Source organism: Hyperoodon ampullatus, assembly GCF_949752795.1.
Source record: "Hyperoodon ampullatus genome assembly, chromosome: 2".
In the NCBI taxonomy this organism is placed as follows: domain Eukaryota; kingdom Metazoa; phylum Chordata; class Mammalia; order Artiodactyla; family Ziphiidae; genus Hyperoodon; species Hyperoodon ampullatus.
The window spans coordinates 112,308,628-112,333,564 of record NC_136915.1 but is presented as its reverse complement, the minus strand read 5'-3'; positions in this window follow the sequence as shown (position 1 = coordinate 112,333,564).

Here is a 24,937-nt window from a genome sequence, read left to right as displayed (position 1 = left end):
AACCAAATGCAAATCCACCCATAACTGGCTTGGCAGTGACTCTGAAAAAAAGAAACATCCTGTTCCAGGATCTCCTCACTGGATTAGGTTCTCATGACTCACAGAGTCCCTGCCGTAGCTCTCAGTTTCAGTGGATTAAGGCAGGGGAAGCACTTGGAGCATTCTCTAACTTATAGTCAGTATGTCCCTTTCTTGACTGGGGAGGATGACCCTTTTCTATCTTTCACCATCCTTGACTTCTAAAACTGCCTGCCTAGTTACACTTGATCTGGTGGCAATTTTGTTGTACATAATGGTTTGAGAAGAGTCTGGCTACCTGGTGACACATGTCTCCTTACCTCAAGTCTTTCTTACAATTCATTTCCCCTTGATTCATCGCTTGCTAAACAAAGTCTCCTTTCGTCTTCAAATGTGGATTGAGGGAAATTTGCAGGTCATCTCTTATGATTTCCTACTGTGACACTTGGAAACGTGTAGTAAAGTGCTGACCACTACGGTCCTCCTTTCACTGTTTGCTCCTTCAAATAAACAACATCCAGCAGTCAGATTCCTGTGAACTTTATAAATCTGTTTTACTTCCTGTCACAAGGAATTCACCAGGCATGTAGCATCCCCTGACATAAGTCAGAGGAGCGGGCAGCTCAGACCCAAGTCTTACAACAGAAATGAAGCTTTTTGCTCATACCTCGCAAAGGGACATAACACATGCTCCAATCTAATTTCTCCCAACTGACCTCCTTGGATGTCTTCAATTTTTGAAGAAATCGCAGAGGATTGTTCAAATTTTCTGGCTTCTTGTTGCTTTGAAATTATTGGGAAACCCAATCTATTATGTAATGCTATTCACGCAACTAATTTTGTATGTATTTAATACTTATGATTTATTTAAACACAGGTTGTTTCACATCCAATCTAGGGATAAATTCAAGAGAAAGTTGAAATCACTTTATTCAAAATGCAGTCACTGAAGTTCATTGCCATTCAGATACAACTTCTTAATCATTAATAATAATTTTGTTATATTTCAAACCTAGTTTTTGCATTTTCCATTTTGGTCACGGTGGAGCATGTGTCAAATAAACCTATTTCCTGCTCTACTTTCTTCACACAATTTGTCTATGTGCTGGAAGGAAGGTTTGATGGTTAATTTATGGGTCAGATTCACTGGTACAGGTCCCCAGTTATCTGGTAAAACATTATTCTTTGTGTTTCTGTAAGGATGATTTTGGATGAGAGTATTATGTTAATCAGTAGCCTGAGTTAAGTCGATTGCCCTCTATAAAGTGGGAAATTCTCATCCAATCCACTGACGGCCTGAATAGAACAATTCCTACGCTGCCTCAGGTAAAGGGTATTCCCCTGTTAGATGGACTTCCAGCAGAAGTTCTGCTCTGCAGACTTTGCGTGTTCCAGACATTTTAAGTTCTCTGTGTGTGTCCTGGTCCCTGTTTCTGTAACATATTTCTGTATGTATATATTTACACACATGTTGTAATACATAATTTGAATGTTCCATCTGTCAGTTCATGTGCATCATTAACTATGGCCATTTAAAATAAACATTTTTAAAGTTATTAGCATGTGAATTTAAAGACAAACAAATTAATGTAATATGACACATGGGGTGTGGAATTATGACAAATATAATGAGCTTTTTGCAAATAACTGAAGTTCAGGAACCAATGCCTTAGCACGTCTTCCAAAGATTTCATTTTTGCCTTTTCAGTTTGTAGCTGTCAACAGTTTTTCTACAGTTCCTCCCTTCTATCCTGGACACGAACACTACATTTTTCTATGCTGTCCCCTTGGGGACTGAAGAGTCCTGTGATGCGTCATGGTTGATGAAGTCCCCTGTCTGGTTTCGGAATAGATTTGCAAATGTCGCTTCATGATACTGTTTAATGTGGGAAAACGTGGGTAATGGAATCAGGATATCCCATCCCACCCGAGACGAACTCTTGCCTAGACCGCTGTCGTGTGCTCAAAATTCCTTAATCAGGAAAAGAATCTCTTGTATTCCATAATTAAACACCAGGTTTCAATTGTGTGAAATCAAAACTAGTTATAAGATACCAGTTAAGACACACAGCATCACATACAAATGATTCAGAGTGACGTTGGGAAGGGAGAGATAATCAAAGCACTAAAGGTCTGAAATTGGGATGAAATGTGAACTTAGGGCACATCTGATATATTTGCTTTGTTCCAGTCATTCCAACAATGTTTTAGGTCTTTGAAGACAGTAATTTGAAAAAAAGTTTCACTGTTTATTTTCTGTCTTCTTCTTCACGTTCCAAAACCCTCAACCTGCCATATTATGTTCAGTGCCAATATCTACCCCTTAACCGTCCAATATGGTACTTTGACGTATCGCCCATGCATTTAGTAATAGTCATTTCATATATTTCATAAAACTTCCTGCAGTCAGAAGAAGGAACTGGCCTAGTAATATGCCTTGGCCAAATAATCAGGAAGCTTCTTAGGAATGGGGTTTCATAATGGGACAGCAGGAAGGAGATGGGAATGAGGAGGAGAGGAACAGAAAGAGACACTTGAAACCTGTGAAAGAGTCATCAGCTAGGCATGTGCCAGAAGGCCAAGACGTAAACTTTCTTTGCAGCTCAGCCACATCTTCACTGGCTACTATATATTTTTTAAATAATGTGATACATTGTTATAAAAATGAAGGTATATCATTTCATGTCTAATGGGGAAACATAAAGCTGTTAAAAAATAAGCATGTCTATTAAATGGCCAGAACTAATCACTGCTTATACTTTGCTGTATTTAGTGTTACGAGTTTTCAAGTTTCATAAACCCACACACATGCATACATGTCTATCAGGCTACTGATTTGTGATTATCTATTTTAATATAGATATCTCCAGGCATACGTTGCACTCTTTGTGCTGCATTACATTTATCCCGAAAGTTCTTGTATGTTTCCTTTTCATTTCCGTTCATCTAAAGTTATTTTCTATTTATTTTTTATTTCTTCTTCGCACCATTGTTTATTTAGGAATGTGTTGCCAAACTAACAGATGTCACAGTAAAGGAGAATAGAATGGTGGTCAGCAGGATCTGAGGCGTCGGGCAAAAGTGGAGATGTTGAGTGAAGGGTACAAGCCTACAATCACACAATGAATGGGTTCTCAGAGTCTACAGTACAGCATGCTGATCTAGCTAATAACACTCAGTTGTGTACCTGAATCTTCCTGAGAAATTAGACCATAAGCATTCTAATCACACACACACGCACACAGAGAGACATAAAAACATTGCATTGTTACTGATGAAGTGATTAATGTGCTAAGTGACCGATGTTGGTAATCACTGCATAAAGTACACATATGTCAAATCATCACATTACACACCATATATATGTATAATTTCATTTGTCAATTATACCTCAATAAACACGGAGGGACAGCATGAAGGAATAACCATCATACAACAGAGTAACAATATATGAGCATCTCTGTGTTCCTTCTCCTCCCTGGCTCTCTTAGGATCTGATAGTATTCTCTGAGAGAGCTTCCTTATCGATTATTCTCTGGGGTCCTTGGACCCGTCTCAGAGTGGATATTACCATTTAGTCACCTGTACTGACCATATCTGATTTCGTAGCATGGAAACTAGGGAAATGTGGGTGGAAAGTCGTTAGTAATCTTGAAAATCATTCTTTTTCGTTTTGGTACATAGTTTATTTGTTCTCAATTCTCTCAAAAACTTATTAGGCACCTGATATAATTTCAGCCCTCCAATCCTTTCTATGTCCTACAGATCTCAGTAAGGTCTTCTGTAGAAGTAATTTTCTGGCCTGATTAAACGACTGCCTTTCCCCCTAACATAATACAGCTACCATGAGTCTCCCTGGCACACAGGTGGAAAGATGACAACTTCTGTCTCTTTTCTCTGTTGTAACAGTCAAATGAAATTGGACTTCTAGTTGAAAACCACTTCTAATCTCATTTCTTACTCTTTAGGCCTTACAAGCAGTGAGTTTTCTAATTCAATAAGGTTTTGAGTTTCTCGGCTGTATTGTTTTTCTTTTCAATCTTTACATTTCTGGCCTGTCAACCAGAAAGTTTTCCTGAACATACGTCTACTGAAATACCCTGGGCAAATCAACAAATGACCAACCGTTGGTCTGCCTCTAAAGATACCATGGACAACCATTACTGCAAACATTTTGCCGTTGAATAACATGTAAAATCGCATTTATGGCTTCCAATATAAGATTCCTTTCCAACCACCTCCAGACACATAAGCCAATGTCACAATTTTAAGATTTGCTATGGGCGCATCCCACCTCAAAGAACTAATTTCTATGTCAGGTCAAATAACAGTAGCTACAGTAGAGACAACTCCCAAATATCAGTGTTGATTTTTCACTCAGGTCATAGTCTAATGAGCGTTGAACAGTAACATGGGCATCTGTTTGCTTCTGCAGTTCCAGCATCTTTGACTCCTTTACTTCTAACCACAAGAAGAGATATGCTTAATGAACACATTGCTTTTCACAACTTACTGGGCCAGTAAGCTGAGTACTTGGAAAACAAGCTGCATAGCAACAGTCATTTAGTAAATCAAGATAAACATTGGAATCCCCAGTGTATCTCAAAGGTGGGGTCAAAATAATCAAGAATATAATTTCCGAGGTGAAAAAAAAATATAATAAGACACTGAGGCTGTTGAGTTTTGCAGTAAGAAGAGCACGTTGTACCCATGGAGAGCAGGTAGCGCTTTGTCTGGTAAGGTCCCTGAAAATTCCCTTTCTTTTGTACTACCCATGTTGTCAGAACTATTATAATTTTATACAGAGTATCCCAATAATTTCCCAAACTGGTTATTTTGTGGTGTCCGATTAAAAATTCGGTTAAATTGGAAAAGAAAAAGAACACAGAATATGAACGAGTAATAGAGTTTAAGAATCTCCTTGCTTGCTCTACTAGTTACGTCTCAGCCACTCCCCTGCTGGAGCACCTGGGTGTGGTGGTGACGGTGGTGGTTATGGTGACGGTGATGTTGACAGGGCCAATGGAGATCGGCCACCTCTCAAATGCCAATTATGGGCTCGGCATTGTGCCACCTGAATGACACACATTCATGTAATTTTTATGCCTAAGCAAGTTGTCGCTGTTAATGTGATTTTCCCCACAGTTTATTAAAGGTTTTGAAATCCCAAGAAGGTAAACAATTTGTTCCTCAAACCAATCAAGCAATAATTAGGAAAGTAACCTCGATTTGAAACTGTATAGAAATAATTTTTGATACGACTCAAAATTCAGATAACAGTGACTCTGAGAGCCTGAAACTCAGGATCAAAGAAGGATAGAAATCAGGCAAAATTATGATATGATATTGCTAAAAGCAGGTTTTCAAAGAAAGAAGAAGTTTTCCCATCACACAAAAGGATTGTATTTTATTCAGGAAGTGGAGGATAAGTAACAATTGCTCAGCTGGTAGATACCCATGCCCAGGGGAATGACCAACACAGAAGACAGCAAGAGAATCCTCAGAGGACGCCCAGGAGGAAGGCTGCTGCTCTTCCTTTTGATGCTCTGTGATGCTTTCCTGGGCACCTCCCAGATGGAAGCAGTACAGCACCCTCAGGTAAGAAAGCTCTGCCTGTCAGGAAGCACCACACGCATACTGAGGCTGAAGGGTGGAGAAGCTTCTTCCGTATCCATGATAGGCTTGGAAGACAAGATGAAGGTGGAGCTCTGGAACTAGTTGAGCCTATTGTCCTTATCCTTTCCAGATGCAGATAAAAGGTCAAGCTCTTACCTACTCTTGGGTGGGCACTTCTGCTAACAATGATGAGCAGGTGCCCCAGGAGGGCATTTCTGCTTGCACTGCTGAGGCAGGCATGGGTCAGGGCACTTTATAGGTGGGCAAGGGTCTGGACACTTGCAAGGTGGGCAAGGGCATGGACACTTGCAAGGTGGGCAAGGGTCACAACACTTAGGTGGGCACACTGGTGGTGGCTGGCAGGGCTGCTTGCACTGCTGATGTTGAGAAGACATCTTTCTGGAGTCTTAATATCTGAAAGAAAATATAAGACTGTGTTCACAACAAGGAATTCCTATAGAGAAAAGAGCAGAATCTTGTGGAATAACAACAGATAGTATCTCACCAATCTCTAAGTATGTGCTTTCATCTCTTTTATACCTTTTAATGAATTTCTGACTTCTCTCTCGCTCTTCTCAAAATCGTTATATCAACTCAGAGAAAAGCTTTTCTTTTCTCATACAACTTTTCTAAAGAAAATATCTTTGTTTTAAAGAAACATGCGATGTTTTCTCTTTTGGTTTATTTCTTTCGTTCTTTCTTTCTTTTTTTCTTTCTTATGAAAATGACATCTTTAGAAAAGGTCACCACAAGTTACAATACCCTGGGCAAGCTCACAAGAAATTTCTATCACCATTTTCTCTCATGAGGTCCTGACAGTATGACTTATGTACAGAACAAAGGACAATCAGCATGAATGGAACGGTCTCACACCTTCTAAGATAAATGCCTCTGAAATCACAGCAGAGGTCCAAGAGAAAGACATAGAAAAAGGTAAATACATTTTTCTTTCTCCCTTCATGGAAAAATTTCCTGATAATTTCTTTTTCAATAGAGGAATTCAAACTAGGTATCAGAAATCTAGTAAATACAATACAACATTGTACCCAGGTTCCACGGCCCATCCACTAAGTAGCATTATACCCTCTGATCATAACTTTGGACCCATCGAACTTGCTGTCTCCAGCATAATCTCAACATTCAGGTGTCCAAGAACAAAGTTGAACTGAAGAATCAGACTCACCAGTTTCTCCAAAGTCAATCGGAACTCGTGTAGCAGGAGGGTAGCCGTCGTGGAGCAGAGGCCCTTTTTATTGGCGCTTACTGCCCCACCCAGGGGGAAGCGGAGCTACCAAAATTGGCCTGGTCCAATCACTTCCCAAACCAAATGCAAATCCACCCATAACTGGCTTGGCAGTGACTCTGAAAAAAAGAAACATCCTGTTCCAGGATCTCCTCACTGGATTAGGTTCTCATGACTCACAGAGTCCCTGCCGTAGCTCTCAGTTTCAGTGGATTAAGGCAGGGGAAGCACTTGGAGCATTCTCTAACTTATAGTCAGTATGTCCCTTTCTTGACTGGGGAGGATGACCCTTTTCTATCTTTCACCATCCTTGACTTCTAAAACTGCCTGCCTAGTTACACTTGATCTGGTGGCAATTTTGTTGTACATAATGGTTTGAGAAGAGTCTGGCTACCTGGTGACACATGTCTCCTTACCTCAAGTCTTTCTTACAATTCATTTCCCCTTGATTCATCGCTTGCTAAACAAAGTCTCCTTTCGTCTTCAAATGTGGATTGAGGGAAATTTGCAGGTCATCTCTTATGATTTCCTACTGTGACACTTGGAAACGTGTAGTAAAGTGCTGACCACTACGGTCCTCCTTTCACTGTTTGCTCCTTCAAATAAACAACATCCAGCAGTCAGATTCCTGTGAACTTTATAAATCTGTTTTACTTCCTGTCACAAGGAATTCACCAGGCATGTAGCATCCCCTGACATAAGTCAGAGGAGCGGGCAGCTCAGACCCAAGTCTTACAACAGAAATGAAGCTTTTTGCTCATACCTCGCAAAGGGACATAACACATGCTCCAATCTAATTTCTCCCAACTGACCTCCTTGGATGTCTTCAATTTTTGAAGAAATCGCAGAGGATTGTTCAAATTTTCTGGCTTCTTGTTGCTTTGAAATTATTGGGAAACCCAATCTATTATGTAATGCTATTCACGCAACTAATTTTGTATGTATTTAATACTTATGATTTATTTAAACACAGGTTGTTTCACATCCAATCTAGGGATAAATTCAAGAGAAAGTTGAAATCACTTTATTCAAAATGCAGTCACTGAAGTTCATTGCCATTCAGATACAACTTCTTAATCATTAATAATAATTTTGTTATATTTCAAACCTAGTTTTTGCATTTTCCATTTTGGTCACGGTGGAGCATGTGTCAAATAAACCTATTTCCTGCTCTACTTTCTTCACACAATTTGTCAATGTGCTGGAAGGAAGGTTTGATGGTTAATTTATGGGTCAGATTCACTGGTACAGGTCCCCAGTTATCTGGTAAAACATTATTCTTTGTGTTTCTGTAAGGATGATTTTGGATGAGAGTATTATGTTAATCAGTAGCCTGAGTTAAGTCGATTGCCCTCTATAAAGTGGGAAATTCTCATCCAATCCACTGACGGCCTGAATAGAACAATTCCTACGCTGCCTCAGGTAAAGGGTATTCCCCTGTTAGATGGACTTCCAGCAGAAGTTCTGCTCTGCAGACTTTGCGTGTTCCAGACATTTTAAGTTCTCTGTGTGTGTCCTGGTCCCTGTTTCTGTAACATATTTCTGTATGTATATATTTACACACATGTTGTAATACATAATTTGAATGTTCCATCTGTCAGTTCATGTGCATCATTAACTATGGCCATTTAAAATAAACATTTTTAAAGTTATTAGCATGTGAATTTAAAGACAAACAAATTAATGTAATATGACACATGGGGTGTGGAATTATGACAAATATAATGAGCTTTTTGCAAATAACTGAAGTTCAGGAACCAATGCCTTAGCACGTCTTCCAAAGATTTCATTTTTGCCTTTTCAGTTTGTAGCTGTCAACAGTTTTTCTACAGTTCCTCCCTTCTATCCTGGACACGAACACTACATTTTTCTATGCTGTCCCCTTGGGGACTGAAGAGTCCTGTGATGCGTCATGGTTGATGAAGTCCCCTGTCTGGTTTCGGAATAGATTTGCAAATGTCGCTTCATGATACTGTTTAATGTGGGAAAACGTGGGTAATGGAATCAGGATATCCCATCCCACCCGAGACGAACTCTTGCCTAGACCGCTGTCGTGTGCTCAAAATTCCTTAATCAGGAAAAGAATCTCTTGTATTCCATAATTAAACACCAGGTTTCAATTGTGTGAAATCAAAACTAGTTATAAGATACCAGTTAAGACACACAGCATCACATACAAATGATTCAGAGTGACGTTGGGAAGGGAGAGATAATCAAAGCACTAAAGGTCTGAAATTGGGATGAAATGTGAACTTAGGGCACATCTGATATATTTGCTTTGTTCCAGTCATTCCAACAATGTTTTAGGTCTTTGAAGACAGTAATTTGAAAAAAAGTTTCACTGTTTATTTTCTGTCTTCTTCTTCACGTTCCAAAACCCTCAACCTGCCATATTATGTTCAGTGCCAATATCTACCCCTTAACCGTCCAATATGGTACTTTGACGTATCGCCCATGCATTTAGTAATAGTCATTTCATATATTTCATAAAACTTCCTGCAGTCAGAAGAAGGAACTGGCCTAGTAATATGCCTTGGCCAAATAATCAGGAAGCTTCTTAGGAATGGGGTTTCATAATGGGACAGCAGGAAGGAGATGGGAATGAGGAGGAGAGGAACAGAAAGAGACACTTGAAACCTGTGAAAGAGTCATCAGCTAGGCATGTGCCAGAAGGCCAAGACGTAAACTTTCTTTGCAGCTCAGCCACATCTTCACTGGCTACTATATATTTTTTAAATAATGTGATACATTGTTATAAAAATGAAGGTATATCATTTCATGTCTAATGGGGAAACATAAAGCTGTTAAAAAATAAGCATGTCTATTAAATGGCCAGAACTAATCACTGCTTATACTTTGCTGTATTTAGTGTTACGAGTTTTCAAGTTTCATAAACCCACACACATGCATACATGTCTATCAGGCTACTGATTTGTGATTATCTATTTTAATATAGATATCTCCAGGCATACGTTGCACTCTTTGTGCTGCATTACATTTATCCCGAAAGTTCTTGTATGTTTCCTTTTCATTTCCGTTCATCTAAAGTTATTTTCTATTTATTTTTTATTTCTTCTTCGCACCATTGTTTATTTAGGAATGTGTTGCCAAACTAACAGATGTCACAGTAAAGGAGAATAGAATGGTGGTCAGCAGGATCTGAGGCGTCGGGCAAAAGTGGAGATGTTGAGTGAAGGGTACAAGCCTACAATCACACAATGAATGGGTTCTCAGAGTCTACAGTACAGCATGCTGATCTAGCTAATAACACTCAGTTGTGTACCTGAATCTTCCTGAGAAATTAGACCATAAGCATTCTAATCACACACACACGCACACAGAGAGACATAAAAACATTGCATTGTTACTGATGAAGTGATTAATGTGCTAAGTGACCGATGTTGGTAATCACTGCATAAAGTACACATATGTCAAATCATCACATTACACACCATATATATGTATAATTTCATTTGTCAATTATACCTCAATAAACACGGAGGGACAGCATGAAGGAATAACCATCATACAACAGAGTAACAATATATGAGCATCTCTGTGTTCCTTCTCCTCCCTGGCTCTCTTAGGATCTGATAGTATTCTCTGAGAGAGCTTCCTTATCGATTATTCTCTGGGGTCCTTGGACCCGTCTCAGAGTGGATATTACCATTTAGTCACCTGTACTGACCATATCTGATTTCGTAGCATGGAAACTAGGGAAATGTGGGTGGAAAGTCGTTAGTAATCTTGAAAATCATTCTTTTTCGTTTTGGTACATAGTTTATTTGTTCTCAATTCTCTCAAAAACTTATTAGGCACCTGATATAATTTCAGCCCTCCAATCCTTTCTATGTCCTACAGATCTCAGTAAGGTCTTCTGTAGAAGTAATTTTCTGGCCTGATTAAACGACTGCCTTTCCCCCTAACATAATACAGCTACCATGAGTCTCCCTGGCACACAGGTGGAAAGATGACAACTTCTGTCTCTTTTCTCTGTTGTAACAGTCAAATGAAATTGGACTTCTAGTTGAAAACCACTTCTAATCTCATTTCTTACTCTTTAGGCCTTACAAGCAGTGAGTTTTCTAATTCAATAAGGTTTTGAGTTTCTCGGCTGTATTGTTTTTCTTTTCAATCTTTACATTTCTGGCCTGTCAACCAGAAAGTTTTCCTGAACATACGTCTACTGAAATACCCTGGGCAAATCAACAAATGACCAACCGTTGGTCTGCCTCTAAAGATACCATGGACAACCATTACTGCAAACATTTTGCCGTTGAATAACATGTAAAATCGCATTTATGGCTTCCAATATAAGATTCCTTTCCAACCACCTCCAGACACATAAGCCAATGTCACAATTTTAAGATTTGCTATGGGCGCATCCCACCTCAAAGAACTAATTTCTATGTCAGGTCAAATAACAGTAGCTACAGTAGAGACAACTCCCAAATATCAGTGTTGATTTTTCACTCAGGTCATAGTCTAATGAGCGTTGAACAGTAACATGGGCATCTGTTTGCTTCTGCAGTTCCAGCATCTTTGACTCCTTTACTTCTAACCACAAGAAGAGATATGCTTAATGAACACATTGCTTTTCACAACTTACTGGGCCAGTAAGCTGAGTACTTGGAAAACAAGCTGCATAGCAACAGTCATTTAGTAAATCAAGATAAACATTGGAATCCCCAGTGTATCTCAAAGGTGGGGTCAAAATAATCAAGAATATAATTTCCGAGGTGAAAAAAAAATATAATAAGACACTGAGGCTGTTGAGTTTTGCAGTAAGAAGAGCACGTTGTACCCATGGAGAGCAGGTAGCGCTTTGTCTGGTAAGGTCCCTGAAAATTCCCTTTCTTTTGTACTACCCATGTTGTCAGAACTATTATAATTTTATACAGAGTATCCCAATAATTTCCCAAACTGGTTATTTTGTGGTGTCCGATTAAAAATTCGGTTAAATTGGAAAAGAAAAAGAACACAGAATATGAACGAGTAATAGAGTTTAAGAATCTCCTTGCTTGCTCTACTAGTTACGTCTCAGCCACTCCCCTGCTGGAGCACCTGGGTGTGGTGGTGACGGTGGTGGTTATGGTGACGGTGATGTTGACAGGGCCAATGGAGATCGGCCACCTCTCAAATGCCAATTATGGGCTCGGCATTGTGCCACCTGAATGACACACATTCATGTAATTTTTATGCCTAAGCAAGTTGTCGCTGTTAATGTGATTTTCCCCACAGTTTATTAAAGGTTTTGAAATCCCAAGAAGGTAAACAATTTGTTCCTCAAACCAATCAAGCAATAATTAGGAAAGTAACCTCGATTTGAAACTGTATAGAAATAATTTTTGATACGACTCAAAATTCAGATAACAGTGACTCTGAGAGCCTGAAACTCAGGATCAAAGAAGGATAGAAATCAGGCAAAATTATGATATGATATTGCTAAAAGCAGGTTTTCAAAGAAAGAAGAAGTTTTCCCATCACACAAAAGGATTGTATTTTATTCAGGAAGTGGAGGATAAGTAACAATTGCTCAGCTGGTAGATACCCATGCCCAGGGGAATGACCAACACAGAAGACAGCAAGAGAATCCTCAGAGGACGCCCAGGAGGAAGGCTGCTGCTCTTCCTTTTGATGCTCTGTGATGCTTTCCTGGGCACCTCCCAGATGGAAGCAGTACAGCACCCTCAGGTAAGAAAGCTCTGCCTGTCAGGAAGCACCACACGCATACTGAGGCTGAAGGGTGGAGAAGCTTCTTCCGTATCCATGATAGGCTTGGAAGACAAGATGAAGGTGGAGCTCTGGAACTAGTTGAGCCTATTGTCCTTATCCTTTCCAGATGCAGATAAAAGGTCAAGCTCTTACCTACTCTTGGGTGGGCACTTCTGCTAACAATGATGAGCAGGTGCCCCAGGAGGGCATTTCTGCTTGCACTGCTGAGGCAGGCATGGGTCAGGGCACTTTATAGGTGGGCAAGGGTCTGGACACTTGCAAGGTGGGCAAGGGCATGGACACTTGCAAGGTGGGCAAGGGTCACAACACTTAGGTGGGCACACTGGTGGTGGCTGGCAGGGCTGCTTGCACTGCTGATGTTGAGAAGACATCTTTCTGGAGTCTTAATATCTGAAAGAAAATATAAGACTGTGTTCACAACAAGGAATTCCTATAGAGAAAAGAGCAGAATCTTGCGGAATAACAACAGATAGTATCTCACCAATCTCTAAGTATGTGCTTTCATCTCTTTTATACCTTTTAATGAATTTCTGACTTCTTTCTCGCTCTTCTCAAAATCGTTATATCAACTCAGAGAAAAGCTTTTCTTTTCTCATACAACTTTTCTAAAGAAAATATCTTTGTTTTAAAGAAACATGCGATGTTTTCTCTTTTGGTTTATTTCTTTCGTTCTTTCTTTCTTTTTTTCTTTCTTATGAAAATGACATCTTTAGAAAAGGTCACCACAAGTTACAATACCCTGGGCAAGCTCACAAGAAATTTCTATCACCATTTTCTCTCATGAGGTCCTGACAGTATGACTTATGTACAGAACAAAGGACAATCAGCATGAATGGAACGGTCTCACACCTTCTAAGATAAATGCCTCTGAAATCACAGCAGAGGTCCAAGAGAAAGACATAGAAAAAGGTAAATACTTTTTTCTTTCTCCCTTCATGGAAAAATTTCCTGATAATTTCTTTTTCAATAGAGGAATTCAAACTAGGTATCAGAAATCTAGTAAATACAATACAACATTGTACCCAGGTTCCACGGCCCATCCACTAAGTAGCATTATACCCTCTGATCATAACTTTGGACCCATCGAACTTGCTGTCTCCAGCATAATCACAACATTCAGGTGTCCAAGAACAAAGTTGAACTGAAGAATCAGACTCACCAGTTTCTCCAAAGTCAATCGGAACTCGTGTAGCAGGAGGGTAGCCGTCGTGGAGCAGAGGCCCTTTTTATTGGCGCTTACTGCCCCACCCAGGGGGAAGCGGAGCTACCAAAATTGGCCTGGTCCAATCACTTCCCAAACCAAATGCAAATCCACCCATAACTGGCTTGGCAGTGACTCTGAAAAAAAGAAACATCCTGTTCCAGGATCTCCTCACTGGATTAGGTTCTCATGACTCACAGAGTCCCTGCCGTAGCTCTCAGTTTCAGTGGATTAAGGCAGGGGAAGCACTTGGAGCATTCTCTAACTTATAGTCAGTATGTCCCTTTCTTGACTGGGGAGGATGACCCTTTTCTATCTTTCACCATCCTTGACTTCTAAAACTGCCTGCCTAGTTACACTTGATCTGGTGGCAATTTTGTTGTACATAATGGTTTGAGAAGAGTCTGGCTACCTGGTGACACATGTCTCCTTACCTCAAGTCTTTCTTACAATTCATTTCCCCTTGATTCATCGCTTGCTAAACAAAGTCTCCTTTCGTCTTCAAATGTGGATTGAGGGAAATTTGCAGGTCATCTCTTATGATTTCCTACTGTGACACTTGGAAACGTGTAGTAAAGTGCTGACCACTACGGTCCTCCTTTCACTGTTTGCTCCTTCAAATAAACAACATCCAGCAGTCAGATTCCTGTGAACTTTATAAATCTGTTTTACTTCCTGTCACAAGGAATTCACCAGGCATGTAGCATCCCCTGACATAAGTCAGAGGAGCGGGCAGCTCAGACCCAAGTCTTACAACAGAAATGAAGCTTTTTGCTCATACCTCGCAAAGGGACATAACACATGCTCCAATCTAATTTCTCCCAACTGACCTCCTTGGATGTCTTCAATTTTTGAAGAAATCGCAGAGGATTGTTCAAATTTTCTGGCTTCTTGTTGCTTTGAAATTATTGGGAAACCCAATCTATTATGTAATGCTATTCACGCAACTAATTTTGTATGTATTTAATACTTATGATTTATTTAAACACAGGTTGTTTCACATCCAATCTAGGGATAAATTCAAGAGAAAGTTGAAATCACTTTATTCAAAATGCAGTCACTGAAGTTCATTGCCATTCAGATACAACTTCTTAATCATTAATAATAATTTTGTTATATTTCAAACCTAGTTTTTGCATTTTCCATTTTGGTCACGGTGGAGCATGTGTCAAATAAACCTATTTCCTGCTCTACTTTCTTCACACAATTTGTCAATGTGCTGGAAGGAAGGTTTGATGGTTAATTTATGGGTCAGATTCACTGGTACAGGTCCCCAGTTATCTGGTAAAACATTATTCTTTGTGTTTCTGTAAGGATGATTTTGGATGAGAGTATTATGTTAATCAGTAGCCTGAGTTAAGTCGATTGCCCTCTATAAAGTGGGAAATTCTCATCCTTTCCACTGACGGCCTGAATAGAACAATTCCTACGCTGCCTCAGGTAAAGGGTATTCCCCTGTTAGATGGACTTCCAGCAGAAGTTCTGCTCTGCAGACTTTGCGTGTTCCAGACATTTTAAGTTCTCTGTGTGTGTCCTGGTCCCTGTTTCTGTAACATATTTCTGTATGTATATATTTACACACATGTTGTAATACATAATTTGCATGTTCCATCTGTCAGTTCATGTGCATCATTAACTATGGCCATTTAAAATAAACATTTTTAAAGTTATTAGCATGTGAATTTAAAGACAAACAAATTAATGTAATATGACACATGGGGTGTGGAATTATGACAAATATAATGAGCTTTTTGCAAATAACTGAAGTTCAGGAACCAATGCCTTAGCACGTCTTCCAAAGATTTCATTTTTGCCTTTTCAGTTTTTAGCTGTCAACAGTTTTTCTACAGTTCCTCCCTTCTATCCTGGACACGAACACTACATTTTTCTATGCTGTCCCCTTGGGGACTGAAGAGTCCTGTGATGCGTCATGGTTGATGAAGTCCCCTGTCTGGTTTCGGAATAGATTTGCAAATGTCGCTTCATGATACTGTTTAATGTGGGAAAACGTGGGTAATGGAATCAGGATATCCCATCCCACCCGAGACGAACTCTTGCCTAGACCGCTGTCGTGTGCTCAAAATTCCTTAATCAGGAAAAGAATCTCTTGTATTCCATAATTAAACACCAGGTTTCAATTGTGTGAAATCAAAACTAGTTATAAGATACCAGTTAAGACACACAGCATCACATACAAATGATTCAGAGTGACGTTGGGAAGGGAGAGATAATCAAAGCACTAAAGGTCTGAAATTGGGATGAAATGTGAACTTAGGGCACATCTGATATATTTGCTTTCTTCCAGTCATTCCAACAATGTTTTAGGTCTTTGAAGACAGTAATTTGAAAAAAAGTTTCACTGTTTATTTTCTGTCTTCTTCTTCACGTTCCAAAACCCTCAACCTGCCATATTATGTTCAGTGCCAATATCTACCCCTTAACCGTCCAATATGGTACTTTGACGTATCGCCCATGCATTTAGTAATAGTCATTTCATATATTTCATAAAACTTCCTGCAGTCAGAAGAAGGAACTGGCCTAGTAATATGCCTTGGCCAAATAATCAGGAAGCTTCTTAGGAATGGGGTTTCATAATGGGACAGCAGGAAGGAGAAGGGAATGAGGAGGAGAGGAACAGAAAGAGACACATGAAACCTGTGAAAGAGTCATCAGCTAGGCATGTGCCAGAAGGCCAAGACGTAAACTTTCTTTGCAGCTCAGCCACATCTTCACTGGCTACTATATATTTTTTAAATAATGTGATACATTGTTATAAAAATGAAGGTATATCATTTCATGTCTAATGGGGAAACATAAAGCTGTTAAAAAATAAGCATGTCTATTAAATGGCCAGAACTAATCACTGCTTATACTTTGCTGTATTTAGTGTTACGAGTTTTCAAGTTTCATAAACCCACACACATGCATACATGTCTATCAGGCTACTGATTTGTGATTATCTATTTTAATATAGATATCTCCAGGCATACGTTGCACTCTTTGTGCTGCATTACATATATCCCGAAAGTTCTTGTATGTTTCCTTTTCATTTCCGTTCATCTAAAGTTATTTTCTATTTATTTTTTATTTCTTCTTCGCACCATTGTTTATTTAGGAATGTGTTGCCAAACTAACAGATGTCACAGTAAAGGAGAATAGAATGGTGGTCAGCAGGATCTGAGGCGTCGGGCAAAAGTGGAGATGTTGAGTGAAGGGTACAAGCCTACAATCACACAATGAATGGGTTCTCAGAGTCTACAGTACAGCATGCTGATCTAGCTAATAACACTCAGTTGTGTACTTGAATCTTCCTGAGAAATTAGACCATAAGCATTCTAATCACACACACACGCACACAGAGAGACATAAAAACATTGCATTGTTACTGATGAAGTGATTAATGTGCTAAGTGACCGATGTTGGTAATCACTGCATAAAGTACACATATGTCAAATCATCACATTACACACCATATATATGTATAATTTCATTTGTCAATTATACCTCAATAAACACGGAGGGACAGCATGAAGGAATAACCATCATACAACAGAGTAACAATATATGAGCATCTCTGTGTTCCTTCTCCTCCCTGGCTCTCTTAGGATCTGATAGTATTCTCTGAGAGAGCTTCCTTATCGATTATTCTCTGGGGTCCTTGGACCCGTCTCAGAGTGGATATTACCATTTAGTCACCTGTACTGACCATATCTGATTTCGTAGCATGGAAACTAGGGAAATGTGGGTGGAAAGTCGTTAGTAATCTTGAAAATCATTCTTTTTCGTTTTGGTACATAGTTTATTTGTTCTCAATTCTCTCAAAAACTTATTAGGCACCTGATATAATTTCAGCCCTCCAATCCTTTCTATGTCCTACAGATCTCAGTAAGGTCTTCTGTAGAAGTAATTTTCTGGCCTGATTAAACGACTGCCTTTCCCCCTAACATAATACAGCTACCATGAGTCTCCCTGGCACACAGGTGGAAAGATGACAACTTCTGTCTCTTTTCTCTGTTGTAACAGTCAAATGAAATTGGACTTCTAGTTGAAAACCACTTCTAATCTCATTTCTTACTCTTTAGGCCTTACAAGCAGTGAGTTTTCTAATACAATAAGGTTTTGAGTTTCTCGGCTGTATTGTTTTTCTTTTCAATCTTTACATTTCTGGCCTGTCAACCAGAAAGTTTTCCTGAACATACGTCTACTGAAATACCCTGGGCAAATCAACAAATGACCAACCGTTGGTCTGCCTCTAAAGATACCATGGACAACCATTACTGCAAACATTTTGCCGTTGAATAACATGTAAAATCGCATTTATGGCTTCCAATATAAGATTCCTTTCCAACCACCTCCAGACACATAAGCCAATGCCACAATTTTAAGATTTGCTACGGGTGCATCCCACCTCAAAGAACTAATTTCTATGTCAGGTCAAATAATAGTAGCTACAGTAGAGACAACTCCCAAATATCAGTGTTGATTTTTCACTCAGGTCATAGTCTAATGAGCGTTGAACAGTAACATGGGCATCTGTTTGCTTCTGCAGTTCCAGCATCTTTGACTCCTTTACTTCTAACCACAAGAAGAGATATGCTTAATGAACACATCGCTTTTCACAACTTACTGGGCCAGTAAGCTGAGTACTTGGAAAACAAGCTGCATAGCAACAGTCATTTAGTAAATCAAGATAAACATTGGAATCCCCAGTGTATCTCAAAGGTGGGGTCAAAATAATGAAGAATATAATTTCCGAGGTGAAAAAAAAATATAATAAGACACTGAGGCTGTTGAGTTTTTCAGTAAGAAGAGCACGTTGTACCCATGGAGAGCAGGTAGCGCTTTGTCTGGTAAGGTCCCTGAAAATTCCCTTTCTTTTGTACTACCCATGTTTTCAGAACTATTATAATTTTATACAGAGTATCCCAATAATTTCCCAAACTGGTTATTTTGTGGTGTCCGATTAAAAATTCGGTTAAATTGGAAAAGAAAAAGAACACAGAATATGAACGAGTAATAGAGTTTAAGAATCTCCTTGCTTGCTCTACTAGTTACGTCTCAGCCACTCCCCTGCTGGAGCACCTGGGTGTGGTGGTGACGGTGGTGGTTGTGGTGACGGAGATGGTGACAGGGCCAATGGAGATCGGCCACCTCTCAAATGCCAATTATGGGCTCGGCATTGTGCCACCTGAATGACACACATTCATGTAATTTTTATGCCTAAGCAAGTTGTCGCTGTTAATGTGATTTTCCCCACAGTTTATTAAAGGTTTTGAAATCCCAAGAAGGTAAACAATTTGTTCCTCAAACCAATCAAGCAATAATTAGGAAAGTAACCTCGATTTGAAACTGTATAGAAATAATTTTTGATACGACTCAAAATTCAGATAACAGTGACTCTGAGAGCCTGAAACTCAGGATCAAAGAAGGATAGAAATCAGGCAAAATTATGATATGATATTGCTAAAAGCAGGTTTTCAAAGAAAGAAGAAGTTTTCCCATCACACAAAAGGATTGTATTTTATTCAGGAAGTGGAGGATAAGTAACAATTGCTCAGCTGGTAGATACCCATGCCCAGGGGAATGACCAACACAGAAGACAGCAAGAGAATCCTCAGAGGACGCCCAGGAGGAAGGCTGCTGCTCTTCCTTTTGATGCTCTGTGATGCTTTCCTGGGCACCTCCCAGATGGAAGCAGTACAGCACCCTCAGGTAAGAAAGCTCTGCCTGTCAGGAAGCACCACACGCATACTGAGGCTGAAGGGTGGAGAAGCTTCTTCCGTATCCATGATAGGCTTGGAAGACAAGATGAAGGTGGAGCTCTGGAACTAGTTGAGCCTATTGTCCTTATCCTTTCCAGATGCAGATAAAAGGTCAAGCTCTTACCTACTCTTGGGTGGGCACTTCTGCTAACAATGATGAGCAGGTGCCCCAGGAGGGCATTTCTGCTTGCACTGCTGAGGCAGGCATGGGTCAGGGCACTTTATAGGTGGGCAAGGGTCTGGACACTTGCAAGGTGGGCAAGGGCATGGACACTTGCAAGGTGGGCAAGGGTCACAACACTTAGGTGGGCACACTGGTGGTGGCTGGCAGGGCTGCTTGCACTGCTGATGTTGAGAAGACATCTTTCTGGAGTCTTAATATCTGAAAGAAAATATAAGACTGTGTTCACAACAAGGAATTCCTATAGAGAAAAGAGCAGAATCTTGTGGAATAACAACAGATAGTATCTCACCAATCTCTAAGTATGTGCTTTCATCTCTTTTATACCTTTTAATGAATTTCTGACTTCTCTCTCGCTCTTCTCAAAATCGTTATATCAACTCAGAGAATAGCTTTTCTTTTCTCATACAACTTTTCTAAAGAAAATATCTTTGTTTTAAAGAAACATGCGATGTTTTCTCTTTTGGTTTATTTCTTTCGTTCTTTCTTTCTTTTTTTCTTTCTTATGAAAATGACATCTTTAGAAAAGGTCACCACAAGTTACAATACCCTGGGCAAGCTCACAAGAAATTTCTATCATCATTTTCTCTCATGAAGTTCTGACAGTATGACTTATGTACAGAACAAAGGACAGTCAGCATGAATGGAACGGTCTCACACCTTCTAAGATAAATGCCTCTGAAATCACAGCAGAGGTCCAAGAGAAAGACATAGAAAAAGGTAAATACTTTTTTCTTTCTCCCTTCATGGAAAAATTTCCTGATAATTTCTTTTTCAATAGAGGAATTCAAACTAGGTATCAGAAATCTAGTAAATACAATACAACATTGTACCCAGATTCCACGGCCCATCCACTAAGTAGCATTATACCCTCTGATCATAACTTTGGACCCATCGAACTTGCTGTCTCCAGCATAATCACAACATTCAGGTGTCCAAGAACAAAGTTGAACTGAAGAATCAGACTCACCAGTTTCTCCAAAGTCAATCGGAACTCGTGTAGCAGGAGGGTAGCCGTCGTGGAGCAGAGGCCCTTTTTATTGGCGCTTACTGCCCCACCCAGGGGGAAGCGGAGCTACCAAAATTGGCCTGGTCCAATCACTTCCCAAACCAAATGCAAATCCACCCATAACTGGCTTGGCAGTGACTCTGAAAAAAAGAAACATCCTGTTCCAGGATCTCCTCACTGGATTAGGTTCTCATGACTCACAGAGTCCCTGCCGTAGCTCTCAGTTTCAGTGGATTAAGGCAGGGGAAGCACTTGGAGCATTCTCTAACTTATAGTCAGTATGTCCCTTTCTTGACTGGGGAGGATGACCCTTTTCTATCTTTCACCATCCTTGACTTCTAAAACTGCCTGCCTAGTTACACTTGATCTGGTGGCAATTTTGTTGTACATAATGGTTTGAGAAGAGTCTGGCTACCTGGTGACACATGTCTCCTTACCTCAAGTCTTTCTTACAATTCATTTCCCCTTGATTCATCGCTTGCTAAACAAAGTCTCCTTTCGTCTTCAAATGTGGATTGAGGGAAATTTGCAGGTCATCTCTTATGATTTCCTACTGTGACACTTGGAAACGTGTAGTAAAGTGCTGACCACTACGGTCCTCCTTTCACTGTTTGCTCCTTCAAATAAACAACATCCAGCAGTCAGATTCCTGTGAACTTTATAAATCTGTTTTACTTCCTGTCACAAGGAATTCACCAGGCATGTAGCATCCCCTGACATAAGTCAGAGGAGCGGGCAGCTCAGACCCAAGTCTTACAACAGAAATGAAGCTTTTTGCTCATACCTCGCAAAGGGACATAACACATGCTCCAATCTAATTTCTCCCAACTGACCTCCTTGGATGTCTTCAATTTTTGAAGAAATCGCAGAGGATTGTTCAAATTTTCTGGCTTCTTGTTGCTTTGAAATTATTGGGAAACCCAATCTATTATGTAATGCTATTCACGCAACTAATTTTGTATGTATTTAATACTTATGATTTATTTAAACACAGGTTGTTTCACATCCAATCTAGGGATAAATTCAAGAGAAAGTTGAAATCACTTTATTCAAAATGCAGTCACTGAAGTTCATTGCCATTCAGATACAACTTCTTAATCATTAATAATAATTTTGTTATATTTCAAACCTAGTTTTTGCATTTTCCATTTTGGTCACGGTGGAGCATGTGTCAAATAAACCTATTTCCTGCTCTACTTTCTTCACACAATTTGTCAATGTGCTGGAAGGAAGGTTTGATGGTTAATTTATGGGTCAGATTCACTGGTACAGGTCCCCAGTTATCTGGTAAAACATTATTCTTTGTGTTTCTGTAAGGATGATTTTGGATGAGAGTATTATGTTAATCAGTAGCCTGAGTTAAGTCGATTGCCCTCTATAAAGTGGGAAATTCTCATCCAATCCACTGACGGCCTGAATAGAACAATTCCTACGCTGCCTCAGGTAAAGGGTATTCCCCTGTTAGATGGACTTCCAGCAGAAGTTCTGCTCTGCAGACTTTGCGTGTTCCAGACATTTTAAGTTCTCTGTGTGTGTCCTGGTCCCTGTTTCTGTAACATATTTCTGTATGTATATATTTACACACATGTTGTAATACATAATTTGCATGTTCCATCTGTCAGTTCATGTGCATCATTAACTATGGCCATTTAAAATAAACATTTTTAAAGTTATTAGCATGTGAATTTAAAGACAAACAAATTAATGTAATATGACACATGGGGTGTGGAATTATGACAAATATAATGAGCTTTTTGCAAATAACTGAAGTTCAGGAACCAATGCCTTAGCACGTCTTCCAAAGATTTCATTTTTGCCTTTTCAGTTTTTAGCTGTCAACAGTTTTTCTACAGTTCCTCCCTTCTATCCTGGACACGAACACTACATTTTTCTATGCTGTCCCCTTGGGGACTGAAGAGTCCTGTGATGCGTCATGGTTGATGAAGTCCCCTGTCTGGTTTCGGAATAGATTTGCAAATGTCGCCTCATGATACTGTTTAATGTGGGAAAACGTGGGTAATGGAATCAGGATATCCCATCCCACCCGAGACGAACTCTTGCCTAGACCGCTGTCGTGTGCTCAAAATTCCTTAATCAGGAAAAGAATCTCTTGTATTCCATAATTAAACACCAGGTTTCAATTGTGTGAAATCAAAACTAGTTATAAGATACCAGTTAAGACACACAGCATCACATACAAATGATTCAGAGTGACGTTGGGAAGGGAGAGATAATCAAAGCACTAAAGGTCTGAAATTGGGATGAAATGTGAACTTAGGGCACATCTGATATATTTGCTTTGTTCCAGTCATTCCAACAATGTTTTAGGTCTTTGAAGACAGTAATTTGAAAAAAAGTTTCACTGTTTATTTTCTGTCTTCTTCTTCACGTTCCAAAACCCTCAACCTGCCATATTATGTTCAGTGCCAATATCTACCCCTTAACCGTCCAATATGGTACTTTGACGTATCGCCCATGCATTTAGTAATAGTCATTTCATATATTTCATAAAACTTCCTGCAGTCAGAAGAAGGAACTGGCCTAGTAATATGCCTTGGCCAAATAATCAGGAAGCTTCTTAGGAATGGGGTTTCATAATGGGACAGCAGGAAGGAGAAGGGAATGAGGAGGAGAGGAACAGAAAGAGACACTTGAAACCTGTGAAAGAGTCATCAGCTAGGCATGTGCCAGAAGGCCAAGACGTAAACTTTCTTTGCAGCTCAGCCACATCTTCACTGGCTACTATATATTTTTTAAATAATGTGATACATTGTTATAAAAATGAAGGTATATCATTTCATGTCTAATGGGGAAACATAAAGCTGTTAAAAAATAAGCATGTCTATTAAATGGCCAGAACTAATCACTGCTTATACTTTGCTGTATTTAGTGTTACGAGTTTTCAAGTTTCATAAACCCACACACATGCATACATGTCTATCAGGCTACTGATTTGTGATTATCTATTTTAATATAGATATCTCCAGGCATACGTTGCACTCTTTGTGCTGCATTACATTTATCCCGAAAGTTCTTGTATGTTTCCTTTTCATTTCCGTTCATCTAAAGTTATTTTCTATTTATTTTTTATTTCTTCTTCGCACCATTGTTTATTTAGGAATGTGTTGCCAAACTAACAGATGTCACAGTAAAGGAGAATAGAATGGTGGTCAGCAGGATCTGAGGCGTCGGGCAAAAGTGGAGATGTTGAGTGAAGGGTACAAGCCTACAATCACACAATGAATGGGTTCTCAGAGTCTACAGTACAGCATGCTGATCTAGCTAATAACACTCAGTTGTGTACTTGAATCTTCCTGAGAAATTAGACCATAAGCATTCTAATCACACACACACGCACACAGAGAGACATAAAAACATTGCATTGTTACTGATGAAGTGATTAATGTGCTAAGTGACCGATGTTGGTAATCACTGCATAACGTACACATATGTCAAATCATCACATTACACACCGTATATATGTATAATTTCATTTGTCAATTATACCTCAATAAACACGGAGGGACAGCATGAAGGAATAACCATCATACAACAGAGTAACAATATATGAGCATCTCTGTGTTCCTTCTCCTCCCTGGCTCTCTTAGGATCTGATAGTATTCTCTGAGAGAGCTTCCTTATCGATTATTCTCTGGGGTCCTTGGACGCGTATCAGAGTGGATATTACCATTTAGTCACCTGTACTGACCATATCTGATTTCGTAGCATGGAAACTAGGGAAATGTGGGTGGAAAGTCGTTAGTAATCTTGAAAATCATTCTTTTTCGTTTTGGTACATAGTTTATTTGTTCTAAATTCTCTCAAAAACTTATTAGGCACCTGATATAATTTCAGCCCTCCAATCCTTTCTATGTCCTACAGATCTCAGTAAGGTCTTCTGTAGAAGTAATTTTCTGGCCTGATTAAACGACTGCCTTTCCCCCTAACATAATACAGCTACCATGAGTCTCCCTGGCACACAGGTGGAAAGATGACAACTTCTGTCTCTTTCCTCTGTTGTAACAGTCAAATGAAATTGGACTTCTAGTTGAAAACCACTTCTAATCTCATTTCTTACTCTTTAGGCCTTACAAGCAGTGAGTTTTCTAATTCAATAAGGTTTTGAGTTTCTCGGCTGTATTGTTTTTCTTTTCAATCTTTACATTTCTGA